This window comes from Lolium perenne, chromosome 6 (genome assembly GCF_019359855.2).
Source record: "Lolium perenne isolate Kyuss_39 chromosome 6, Kyuss_2.0, whole genome shotgun sequence".
Taxonomy (NCBI): Eukaryota; Viridiplantae; Streptophyta; class Magnoliopsida; order Poales; family Poaceae; genus Lolium; species Lolium perenne.
The window spans coordinates 170,807,237-170,817,022 of NC_067249.2; the positions used below are offsets into that span (position 1 = coordinate 170,807,237).

The window sequence follows — 9,786 nt, forward strand, 5'->3', positions numbered from 1 at the left end:
GGCATCTTATAAATAAGTAGCGGCAAAATAAATAACGTTGCTGTGGTTGATTTGCCTATGTCCCACATGTGGGTCCCACCTGCAGCGAGTGAAGTGAGTTTGTGATGGCAAGCTTGGACCCTTTAGATCTCACTAGATGACCCGGTGCGCCCCGGCGCACAGGCAAAAATAGGACAATAATATTCAGAACAAATGGCAAAAGCAAAAGAAAAATGTTCGAGAACAAATGGCAAGAACAAATGTTCAATAATTAGTCTTAAACATTATAAACTGATTGTGGTACTTCATCTACATAGATGGTAAATACCTTTCTTTCATATTATTCTACATTTTTTCGGGGTGGAATGGGAAATGCCTTTCAAGAATATTCTACATGGATGGGAAATGCCTTTCAAGAATATTCTACTATTCAATTCATTTGATGTAATAATACTGATTTAGACCTTAGTTTTGATAACTGTAATCATGCATGTATTGTAAAAGTAAGGATATGGAACTGGGGGCTATATTCTCCTTGACTTTTTCCTAACCCCGAGTCGCGGCCCTCGCCCGCCGGTGAGCTAAAGTAACTGGTATGAATCATACATGCAGTTGAAAACCCAAAACAAAATAAAGTACAATCGGGTAGCTGATACATTGTACATAGATCAAGTGTGATAGCATGGATTTCCACTAAACAGGAGTAGTCCGTAGCACAAAATTACATAATATGGGTGTCAGGGAACCAAGGCGCTCTGTACAAAAGTATCTTCTATGTCTTAGTGATTCGTCTTACAACTAACATTACTCCATTGATCGGTCAGATGACCAGTTTGGGTTTAACATGCTTGATGCCCCAAATACGACATTGTCATCCGCAGCAAAAGCGACCTGATCTTGTTAAGATATTATGCATCTTATTCCGCTGCAGAGCAAAATAAACGCAGGAGCTCGTCTACCTAGCCTGAAAAATAACCTGTCTCAGGCTTGAGCGATAAATTTATAACAAATTCATGTACATTAGCATTGTAAGATACACAATTCCCAACACCAACTTGTGAAGAAGCTATTGTAAGATCACCTCATAGTACATGCTATCAGATGCACGCGCTAGTATGCGGAGCGCCACTCCCCGCCTCACATTCCTAAAAGCAACAAATACGATGGCATGCTGAGTGGTATGCATTTGGTGTACATTGCTAAATATTTTTGGTAATAAAAGTGCTGTAAATAGTAGCTCATACATAGTAGAGAGTAAATATTATTTTCTTAATGAGAATGGATGTGCAGGGACTCTCATATAAATTTCCTGGTATAAAATGAACTTGCACCAGCAGAGAGGAATATACATGGCTGGATAGTAACCGACGCCTCAGCTCTCCAATACCTTTGTTAGATGCCATAGATCATGCACAAATATATGCTTCAGGAAACCTTGAGGACCTATTCACACCTCGCGACCTCACAAAAATATGCTTCAGGAAATCTATTTGAGACAGGAAGCAAAAGGTGAAGAAAGATGGATGGGAAACTCACCTTAGTCTCAAGACTGACTACGCTCGCTGCCGAACACGTTGGTCCAGCTCCTGGGACATGTTCGTGCACTGGACGGGCGTGGAGGTCGCAACCTCGCTCATCCATGGTCCATCAGGCCGCAGCTCCTGCTCAGCTCCACCTCTTGCTCTGGTTTCTCCGGCAACTCAGTTGTTGGCAAGGGGAGAGGAGTCGTTCGGTGTGCAGACCAGGCGCCACGCCACCGCCGGGGAAGTCATGGATAGAAGTGAAGAAGACGAGCAGAGGCGTGGGGTGCGCTCAGACCCTCCACTCACCTCTTCCTCATCCAGCCACCAAATCCCGGCGCACAAATCTGTAACCATAAGTTTTGCTCGGCTGATTTTTTTTAAGTTGTCTAAGAATTCAGCAGGTCTGTGAGAGTCCTTAAGTCTGTATAAGCAGTCTTTTTTAAGGAAAATAAAACTTTGAAGCAACTATATAAAGATAACAAATGTATAACATGAAAGTAACATTTTGTACACCTACCCATTTGTTCGTAGCAAAGAGAAATGAATGTGTATAACATACAAGGCAATATCATGTATTTTTTGGGTACCAACAACACATTCCATAAGTACATATGAAGTAGTGTTATCTTCTTCAATAAGAATACAACATGATCATCACTAAAAAGCAAAGAACAAATGTGTATGGGTAAATAATTTAGGTTTTCAGCCTAATGAAAAATTGAGGACCACAATAATAAAGTTCCAATAGAACAATGGCAATAATGGCAAACATCGTAAGCAAAGAAAAAATTGCGGATATTCGATGAAATAGAATTTCATTCCATGCTAAATGAACCGAACCGCCACCCGTATATAGACCTACCTCGGCCAATTCGCCTCCATCTTTTACACTCGAACTCCACCTATATCCCCAAATTGAACATACAAGAGAGAGCATGTGGTGAGAAAACTTTAGCATTGTATGGCAGTTGTATCTTACATCTTGAAGACCCAGGTCCTCTAGCATGATACTAAACATCATCTTGCAAGGAATCTTTGCCAAACGTGGAGCTGGTATGTGGTCTTCATCAGAACAATGGCTGGATGGTACTGGCCACTACTCCTGGCAGCAATAAATTAGAGAATATTTATAAGGACTCTAGCAAACCTAAGTGGGTCTCATTTATCGACTTGGCAATTGAACTTACTGTCATTAAAACTTTAAAGACATATAATCAATATTAATTTAATGACGCACCGATGTTTCCTATCTAATGCTACGAATCAGCATTTTGAGCAGACCATCTCATTTCTAGTTCCGTTGAACGCCGGAGACAAAAACTACACCGTGATGGGCTAGAAAATGGTAGTTCACTTGCTACACCGTGATGGGCTAGAAAATGGTAGTACACTTACACAATTAAGCAACCGATGCATCACTATCGTTAATCGAAACACATGATTCAGAACAAGGGTTGATATATATGTTTCAGGCTCATTTTTAACGAACTGTATGTACCAGAGATAATTTCTTGCTAGATTGGTACAGATCTTAAATTTGCATGTACCTTGACTATGAAGCTTTTCACCAGATTAAGAAAAAAGCAGCTCCAAGCTTGAGCAGCTCTCAGATGAATTTGTAGGTAAAGAAAAGGAGTTAAAATGGCACATTATCAGAAACATGTAAAGGTAAAGGATGCACCGCGCGTCTTCAGCAGCCCATTCAGAATAACACTAATAATCAAACTCGAAAAATATACACAATTGCGTAGTAACCATACTTCTGCTAACTTTTTTTTTGTGAAAAAAGAGGTTCCTTGCAGATTGTTTAGTCTTACCTGAGCAAGCGACCAGAACTGGTTATAGTCAATCATGCAGAAGACGATGACCTATGATAATATAGCACGTGACAATGAACCTGATGGCCAGACAAACAGATGTGAAAGAAAGAATAACTCTTGAACAGAATATGCATTAATATTTATGTAAACATCATCGATAGGTTGGCCCAAGCCGCATAATATCAAAATCAACATTTAGATAACAGCTAACATGCCTAATCGAGATTAATTTAACAATACAGAAATAAAGAGAGGGGATAAAGGGAGTTGCTGATAGACTATGGTGAGTACAACCTGCATCCAGGAAAAACATCAAAATCAAAAAGTGCTTGCAAAAGAAGCTTGCTCCCTTAAAGGTTATCAATTTCACACCTGATATCGTAATTACAAAATGGAGTACCATCATAAAAATATAATTGCACGATTGTTATTTCTGAAAAACCAATGTATATTATTAGGAAAAAGTTAATAAACCTTCTGAGCTCTTCTATCTAAACCAAAACCATTAATCCACAAAAGGAGATTATGAGAATCAAGAAATTGGCCACAACAAAACTTAAGAATTTAATAAATTCTATTTTCAACTTGCCTAACTATTTTACTCTAGACTACGTTTCTTTCAACTTGACTTACTTGATATCAGTGGAAATGGGTTCTAGGTGAAGAAATGGGTTCTAGGTGAAAACCATTCACATGTGTACTTTGGTTTGATATCAAGAGAGCATAACTCGATGCTGCAAAAATGAAAACATCTTGACATCGTTTCGCTCCAGATTCATCAGCCTGCTCAAACACCTGGACCACCTGTTTGAGTAACAAATTTCTTGAGCGAGCAACAAGTGAAAACATCTAGTTTAGGTTCTGTAAATGAAAAATAGAAGAATATGACCATATCGCAAGGAGGAGAAGAACGCGACTAATTTCTTGAGCAGGCAGCACAGAATTTAGGAACACTATATGGAACATATCAAGAAAAGAGATGATATAGTGATTTTCAAGATGCATATTAAGTCCCAAGTTATGCCATGATTTCTTTCTGATAAAAGGCATACAAAGTAGACTAACCCTCAATTATTGTCTCCAACTATTGGTATAATTAGCAGAACACCTACGGTAATTATGTAATGGGAAAGGGAAATGACCTTGGTGCACATCTGAACCCTATATGACTAACTAAGGCTATACACTGTGCACAAACTTATCAAAATTTACCTTTAATTATTCACCATACCAAAGAGAGAGAAAGAGAGAGATATATCATCCTACAGATCTATCGCAAAAAAATGGTTACTTACAGCTACTATTTAATCCCATTTTCAAGCTACGATCTTGAAAACAGTGACAAGGTCAGAATCTCTGCTCCACTTGATCCTAAATACGCCTCTCCTTGAATCTCCCTCTTCTCTACTTCACATCCAACCTGAGTCATCGCATAGCATGGGATTGCATACCCCACCATATAATCTCTATGGAAAGTTTTGCTGCTTTTAAATCTTTATTTTTGGAAGTTGGTCTAACGCTATATGCAAACATTTATTTTTGTTGTCTTAAATTGGTTGGGCGCCGATCTATAAACAAGCTTCTTATTATCCTAGAGTTGTTGAATATAAGAAGAGAAACCCAAAAGCTTCTTAAGACCGTAATCATGCAGCGAGTGGTTGAGCTCTTGCCCCTGTCGTCGTAGTACAATTTATGAAGAGGTGCTACGAATGGAGAATTTCCTGGTGATCTAAACTATAGCCACATATCACATGGAGAGTTGTATGTTGCAGAGGCAAAAGAAGCGATGCAGATTTACTGTAGGATTACCATGGATCAGTAGCGGGGCTTAAATGCAGACGGAACTGCAGAAACATGGCATTAGAGAAGATACAAATCTCCTAGAAGCAATAGCACGGGCGAACATAGGACGGGCGTCAATTTTAGTCCTAGCTTTCATCTATGGAAACATTAGGGCATTAAGAAAGCTAACACCAAGTGGGACATAGAAAACCACCAAGCTAATGTCAGCGAGAGTAGCACGGATAAAATATTGGTTCTACTTTAGTCTTATAGCTGCACACGAACCCAGCTCAAATCCTGACGCAACATGCGCTCCAGACTGAATACTCTGGCCAAGAAGCTCTCATGTCCGCAAAACATGAAAAAATCAACATAAATATTGGATCTGCCAAAGATAAACATAAATACTAATCTTATCATATCATAAGCACGTCACTACAATTCTCTTAATAGTACAGAGAACCACAGTAAACTACTAAGCGAGAAGAATGGTAAAACATCCTAAAACAAACCATCTTCCTTGGTCACAGAAACAAATATACTGAATCTGCCGAAGGTAAGCATAAATACAAATTTACTTAATTAGCAGCACTAATAGTTGACACATATATTCTCTACAAAACTATTTAAGGGATAAACAAATCATCTTACTTGGCTGTAGGAACAAATATACTGAAGCTGGAAGCTGGCAAAGGTAAACATGAATACAAATCTACTCATTTCACAAGGGGCACTAATATTGCTCCTCTCTTAATATATTGGGAGCACCAATAGCTAACAACTCCATATAATTAATGACTAATAAAAGGGAGCACATATATATTCTTTCCAAGCAGATTTAAGGGCTAAACTAAATCAGAGTTGGGTTGATCATCGTCGTCATCCCAATCTCTGCTATATAAGTCAAAAGTTAACTTTGAAAATTAAATGATACATCAAACTCTAGATTATTGGCTGAACATTGATATTTGCATTCAAGTTATAGAATTTGCTCCTATTTACTAAAAAAATCAATATAAACCAATGAGGGAAATTCAGTTTCAGTAGTTCAAATATAGGATGAGTCGATGACCTAGCAGTTTAGCTTTCACAACCAATTCGCAACAATCTTCTAGAATTCGTAGGAAAGAAGTACAATCAGGAAATCAGTAGGAGAATTATTATTTGTTGTAAGGATTTAACAATGTTCAAGTGGCACGATGCCATCATCAACTGGCCCCGTTAATAAAAATCAATTCTGTCAAGAAAGTGCAGACCGCTACGGTGCTACCGAAGACATTGTCAGATTACTACTGAAGCATCAAGGTGATTGAAAAGTGTCAACATATCAAAATAAGGAGAAATGGTGCATCCTCCCTCATGGTTTTAGAATGGTTGATGGATGTTGTAATGAAATCTTTATGGACAAACTGAATGTCGTAATAAGATTTGGCAGGCAATCAATCTCACAAAATTCGGAATAAAAAGTACAGTTGCAAGCTTGAAACTACTAACCAGAACACACTCGTTAGACTTTCCCCCCTAAGGTTCAATGCATACCAAAAAAAATAGCAGCTGCTGCCAATACCTTAATTATTGGAAATAGAGAAAAGGAAAGCACCGATATGCGCAACGATAAAAAAATTACATATAAGTGGTACTTGCTGTAGAGAAATAGATATGGCAAGCCATAATCAAACTGGAGGCCCTCAAAGCTCCATCTAGCCTCGCCTCTGTTCTCAAAGCCCATCCAATCGTTGCCTTTTTTATAGGACTAAAATAGACACCATTTGCACCTAGTATCAACTCTACTGAATTCTCAATGGCTTAAAGTGTTCAAATGCAATGACGTGCTCTATCAAAAGAAAAAAGAAAGGGACAACGAAACAAAGTATAATTCGGTTATTTCTTAGGACATTAACACCATGACTTCTGCCCAAACTGGGTGCATATTGATCGAGCATACTTATAATCAGCAACTGCAGCTATTAGTGCCCCAAATGCAGCAAGTTAAAGTAGAACATTACCTGGAGGTTGTTGAATGCTGGATAAAAGCCATGTGCCCTATTTTTATCCATTTATAACTGCATCCTCTCCAACTTCAGCCTCACATGCAAATTCACAAATGGCATGACTGTCAGCACATAATATCACAAAAAAAAACTCACCAACTATTATAAATGTAGAAGCACATCTCACCTGGAAGCACCAAGCAGCATACAAAATCAGGTCCAAGAACAAGACCAACCTTCTGAAAAACATCAACAGAGCAGCAATAGGGAACTGTTTTTTCCTCCTCGTCTGAGAACTCTCACATCAATATAAATTATCTTTTTAACTTCATCAACATCAAGGCTGCAAATATAATGTAGATCATTGTATTAGTATATAGTAAACAGATAGCATGATTATTTTAGAGCAATCAGACACTGAACTTGTGTGTAAATGAGTGTCTCAAATACAGACTACATCGATAGAAATTTGTGCCTTGGAGTAAGGTATTTAAAAAATCTGTTTCAGACATCAATTGGAGCAATTGTTTTCATCTCCATATTCGGCTAGGCCTGAATGGCCTGACACGAAACCGCATGGAGCACCACCGCAGCCTGAAAAACACACCATACTACCCAAGTCATTTTTTTCAGTAACAGATCAGCATGTCGGCTGATTGCTTCGGCTGTGGCACCATCAAAACTAAAAAATCGTTCCGGTGGCTGCTCCAATCAATCGGGTCGCTGCTCCAATCGATCTGGTTGGCTGCCCCGTGAGATTGAAGCCTAGAAGAAGGGAATGGATACCTGGAGGCTTGAGCAGGCATGGGGCGCGGCGGACAAGCGCGCGACACCGGGAGTCGACCGAGGGTGTGCAGCTAGGCTCAGCGAGGCGACCGACTATGGAAGAGAGCATCTCCACTCCAGGAGTGCCGAGGAAGAAATCGAGGGCGCGCGCGGTCTAGCCGCCGCCGCCGCTCGATTACTGCCTTCTGCCAGCGCGCCTCTTTTGCTCCCTTCCGCCGTCGCTGGACGCTCGGACGAAATCGAGGGCGAGCGCCGCCAGCCGCCGCCACCGCTCGGTTTCCCCCTTTCGTTGGTGTGGAGGAGCCGCCCACCTCCTCATCGCACGGCGACGCCCGCGACCGGCGGTGACCATCGCCTCCCGCCCGATGCGGTTGCATCCTGCTTGGCATGGAGGAGAGGCGGTGACTGGCGCTCCACGCAGCAGCACCCCGCGGCCGCTCTCCGGCGGCGCCCGAGTTCCCTCCTTGCTCACGTCGGCTGCGTCCTGCTTGGGAGGAGGAGAGGAGGCGGCGCGGGTTGGGGGAGGAGGAAGGAGGTGAATGATTGGGGGATGGGAGCGGAGGTGGGGGACGCCATTTCTCGATCTAGGTTTTCACCTCACGCGCGTAGGAAAATGACGACGATGAAAGGTACGCAAACAAGCACCCACGCTGCCTCTCGCGGGTGGCCGCACACGCGCTCGGGTCCAGTCATCAGTGACCCATCCAAAGAAGGCGCGAGTGAGAAAAATATTAACTGATCGAACGGACAAGGTGAATCAGAAAGACTGTGCAGCGGCAGACGAACGACCCAGATGGATTTGCCCCCGTGAGGTGCCCTGGTTGGCCGAGTAGTGTAGGAACATTTATAGAAGGAATGTGAAAGTTGGCATGTGGGAGCATCTTCACAAGCATCCTAGGACGTGTTTTTTAATCGCATTAACAAAAATTTCTCAGCAAGACCCTCAACAGAGCGTTTTTAGACGGATTTGCCCTATTTCGTCCGGTTATCGCAGTAGCCTCCCAGGTTGCGGGGCTGATTTGGGGAGTCCGGATGAAGCAAATCACTCCTCTTAGCCCGCGCGTCAGTGGAGGAAAGGTTAATTAAAACATCTAGCCCACCCACCCACTTGCCTCTTCTCTTCTCACCCCATGTCCACTGATACGTCCAAAACGTATCTACTTTCCCGAACACTTTTGCTATTGTTTTGCCTCTAATTTGTCTATTTTGGATACAACTAACACGGACTAACGCTGTTTTCAGCAGAATTGCCATGGTGTCTCGTTTTTGTGCAGAAACTCAACTTTCAGGAAAATCCCCGGGATTAATTCCAATGGGCCTATTTTCATAGAAGAGGGACGGAGCCAGAAGACCAGAAGGAGGGGGGCCACGAGGCGCCAACCCCATAAGGCGGCGCGGTGGGCCCCTGGGCCGCGCCGCCCTATGGTGGCGACGCCTCGGGCAGCCCCAGGTGCCCCCCTCTGGACTACTTAAGGGCTTCGACCTAAAAACGCAGAGGGGTTAGACGAAATCGCCAGAAGCCATCCAGAACACCGCCGCCATCGCGAAACTCCGGCTCTGGACCAGAAACTCCGTTCTAGCACTCTGCCGGGACGGGGAATTGGAGGAGATCATCGCCATCATCACCACCGACGCCTCTCCATCGACCAGCCATGTTTCCCCCATCTATGTGTGAGTAATTCCCCCGCTGTAGGCTGAAGGGGATGGTATGGATTTGATGAGATTGGTCATGTAATAGCATAAGATTGTTAGGGCATAGTGCCTAGTGTCCGTAATTGGTACTTTTATGATATTGTTGCAACTTGTTATGCTTAATGCTTGTCACTAGGGCCCGAGTGCCATGATCTCAGATCTGAACATGTTATTGTTTCATGATGATATTCATTGTTTTATGATCTTACCTGC

The 9,786-nt window shown here is 42.1% G+C and overlaps 2 long non-coding RNA genes across 4 annotated transcripts; both read right to left on the reverse strand.

The window, feature by feature from the left end:
* Nucleotides 1-591: 591 nt before the first annotated feature.
* On the reverse strand, nucleotides 592-2,600 carry LOC127309468 (uncharacterized). 2 transcript variants are annotated; one of them, XR_007857162.2, is made up of 4 exons: nucleotides 2,365-2,600; nucleotides 1,516-1,846; nucleotides 1,061-1,124; nucleotides 592-943 (listed from the first exon to the last, which is right to left on the reverse strand). It is a non-coding gene; the product is annotated as an uncharacterized lncRNA (long non-coding RNA). The 2 variants fall into 2 exon arrangements; XR_011746642.1 differs by having other exon boundaries at nucleotides 1,061-1,846.
* A 1,053-nt stretch (nucleotides 2,601-3,653) lies between these two features.
* LOC139832090 (uncharacterized) lies at nucleotides 3,654-7,425 on the reverse strand. Of its 2 annotated transcripts, none has more exons than XR_011746643.1 (3): nucleotides 7,283-7,425; nucleotides 7,111-7,182; nucleotides 3,654-4,126 (listed from the first exon to the last, which is right to left on the reverse strand). It is a non-coding gene; the product is annotated as an uncharacterized lncRNA (long non-coding RNA). The 2 variants fall into 2 exon arrangements; XR_011746644.1 differs by lacking the exon at nucleotides 3,654-4,126 and adding an exon at nucleotides 5,723-6,857.
* Nucleotides 7,426-9,786: the final 2,361 nt, after the last annotated feature.